The 3,476-nt window shown below is 34.4% G+C and overlaps 1 long non-coding RNA gene across 1 annotated transcript; it reads right to left on the reverse strand.

The window, feature by feature from the left end:
• Positions 1-392: 392 nt before the first annotated feature.
• Positions 393-2,874, reverse strand: LOC115276004. Its single transcript, XR_003901775.1, has 2 exons — positions 2,819-2,874; positions 393-676 (listed from the first exon to the last, which is right to left on the reverse strand). It is a non-coding gene; the product is annotated as an uncharacterized LOC115276004 (long non-coding RNA).
• Positions 2,875-3,476: the final 602 nt, after the last annotated feature.

Below are 3,476 nucleotides of genomic sequence, written 5' to 3' on the forward strand. Positions count from 1 at the left end.
TCACAACAAATCCTAAGGTATTTTGCATCCTCATTTTACATATAAGGACAAGTTTCCCAAGGTTACATAAAGAATAATTAGGAGAGATAGTTTTTAGACTTGGGAAATCTGAATCAAGACCCTCTTGCCTTCTCAGCTGGCCTCTTAACCATTATGCAATGTTACTTTTCAATTAGATTACACCTGTGAAGTGATTTTTCAATCAATGAGTAATCATATCAGGCAACTGACAGAGCCTATGAAACAATTCACATGTTAAGCACCATTTTACTTTAATGCATTCTGTGTCACCAGAATAGACACTTTTAAAATACAATTTTATTTCATTTAAACCTGTGGTAAATAAATGGGACTAGTGCAAAAAGGGTTAATGAGTCCCAAATACATAGTGGTTAATAAAAGCTCTTTTGGGTTTTGTTTATTTCTAACTGGTGGAGAATTAATTTGTCATGTTCCTGGGGGTGCCAAGCTCCAATTAACACCCCACGTGTGGTCAGCTCATTTGTAATGTATTGGCTGTGTAGTCGTATGATAGAAACCAGAGGTTCAGGCTTTGAGACTTACAATTGCTGGGTCCAAAGTCTCTGGGTCTCATGTTAATCCAGGGGTAGACACAAGCACCTAGCTGTTTCGTTTGTTGGTTACTGAAGACAGGAACATCACCGGTGGCCATTCTCTATTTGGATGATATCCAAAAAATATTTTGATTAGATTATATCTAAGGATACAGTCCTGGGTTATAAAGCAAGAGGTAGAACTTTTTTTTTTTAAGTACTTTTGAAAATTCAAAAGCGCTCAAATTCTTTAGCTAATATATTAATGACATTCACACCTACATAAAATGGTATCTGCTAGTTTCATCCAACTTTGGTTCAAGTTACTAAACAATCAGATTACAGTAGGCTCTTTGTCATGAGGTAGTCAAATCTGTAAAACCACATTCTGATTTTTTTTTCATACCGGGATATAGTCAGGTAGTATTCAAAGAAATGTTTCGATTGAGCTCTAGTTTGGGACTATTTTAATGATTTTGTCTAAGGTTGTTGAAAGGATAGAATTTCAATGTTCAATTAGCGCTATATTAATGTAATAAAAGCCAAGCTTCTTTGCCAATTGCAAGATTATTTCAGTCATTGTTAATGTCCCCTAGCCTTTGTATTTAATATGGCAATGTTAATAACCTGGAGTGAATTTAAAATGATGGGGAAATAACTGTAAATGTAGCAAAGTGAGATATTAATAAAATAAAATGGTGAGAAAGAACTGGAGAGGACAGTGATGTAAGTGATGTATTAATAAAGAGAATTACGCCAAGTGCGATGATTACGTCACACCACGCCCGATCCCCCTTTAGTGTTAATTGCATTCGTCCTTTTTTTTTTTCCTTTCTCAGAACTGTGGCAACCGGAGTGGCAAATTATGCTGCTTAAGGACTCATTTGGAAATGTTTCATTTCACTTAATATAGTAAAATACATATAATGTTATTTTAGACAAAAGTCTAGAACAACTGTGGGCATGCCAAAAGGCAATTTTCACAAATAAAAATTAATTACTTTTAAAATGTTGCATTTTATATAATTTATTATGTGAATACATCAGCGCCTTAGATGATCACACCTACTGAGCATCCTGTATCCCACGCTCCTTTCTGCCATCATTGCTTATTCTGGTCCTGTCCTAAGTGATTGGCTTAGAGTTATTTTATTTCAACTTGAAACCGTATTTTGAGTGAATTCTCTGACAGGAAGCAATAAGAATAGAAACTCTCTCTTTCTGGTCATCTGCTGAAGTACATAGTTCTATTTTTAGGAGACTGGAAAACACATTCATTGCTGTAGCTATCATGGGTCACTGTGAAGAATGCGGGCAAGTAACAGGGCAGCAAGAAAAAAGACTAAGAAAGCTAACAGGGAGACTGAAAGTAGACAACCTTTTTCTTCTGGTAAGACCATGAAATGATATTCCCTCACTTATAATGTTAATGAAACAAGTGGTTGCTTTTGTTATTATTTTATTTGTGTGTGTCTTTCAAGAGGAGGACATTCATGAAACTTCTGTTTAAAAGCACTTTTTAACAAAAAGGAATAGAATACTAACAACAAGGCATCCAATAATGAAAGAAGGATGGTATCAATATTTTTTTATCTGGTCAAGAAATTTCTCTGTAAGAGTCTTTTGGTGCCTAGACTTCTAATGGGCTTATGACTACTAATGGCTTTTTAATCTCATCGTCTGTAATGTTAGAGTTTTAAATCTATTTACTTCAATTTCCTGACATGCATCAGAGATGAAAAGCGTATTTACTGGCTTTGTGGGCTTTGTGTTACATTTTTTATTACATTAGAATGTGCCCAGACTTTTGCATCAGCAACTCAACTGGATGGTTGTGGCGGAAGAAAAAGACAAGTCATCAAGTAATACAGTTTCAGAACTATCATTGTAAATAATAGAAAGGTTTATGTTAGACTCACAGTATGTGGGTGCTTTTGCGTACCTAGAAAATTTTGGTAATGTTGCCAGCTTGTAAGTTTTAAATGGGCCAGATGAAACAAACATCGTTCCCTTATATTTAATTCACATTAGATTATATTTACATTCACTTCTGCTATTTATTTCTTAACCCTTTATGGTTCAAGCTCTTGCTTTGTTTTGACCTGGATTATATATTATATCTTGTATCTATAACCTATATATATTATTTTCTGTTAGGAGAGTAATACAGAGGAGGATCACTTGGGTCATCTTGGACAATTCATTGAGTTTTCTTGTTATGATGTTCCTCAGAAATAAAACAAAAGACTACACTATTTTCTTACCTGGATGGTTTTTAAAAGTAGACTGCTACACAAAATTACTTCATAAATGTCCACGTGTTAAGGAGAACCAAAGCCTATCTACCCTGGAAAAAAAGAGAGAGAGGTAAGTCAAGTAAAAGAATCACAAATGTCAAATAATAGTATATGGCATTAATAATTACATTCTTTCAGGGGTACCTGGGTAGCTCAGTTGGTTAAGCATCTGACTTCAGCTCATGTAATAAGTTTGCAGTTCATGAGTTCAAGCCCTGTGCTGGGCTCTGTGCTAACAGCTCAGAGCCTGGAGCCTACCTCAGATTCTGTGTGTGTGTGTGTGTCTCTCTCTCTCTCTCTCTCTCTTTCTCAAAAATAAAGAAAAACATTAAAAAATTTTTAAAAATCTATTCTTTCAATTCTATTCTCCACATCCTCTCACAAAAATGTCACTTTGGAAGACTTCTTAAAATATATATCATTTATTTTAAAAACATCCAGAAAAGAGTCTGCTTTTCACAGTTAGACACAAAGAAGTACAAGATAAGCTAAAATTAAGTATAAAAAATTAAATATATATTAAAATATTAACCTACTTATTAAGATGGTTATCACGGACTAATTTTCTCCTTCTCTCCTCTACTCTTTGACTACCCTTTGTTTCTGCTCTTCTTATGGGCCAAAA

Source organism: Suricata suricatta, chromosome 13, assembly GCF_006229205.1.
Source record: "Suricata suricatta isolate VVHF042 chromosome 13, meerkat_22Aug2017_6uvM2_HiC, whole genome shotgun sequence".
Taxonomy (NCBI): Eukaryota; Metazoa; Chordata; class Mammalia; order Carnivora; family Herpestidae; genus Suricata; species Suricata suricatta.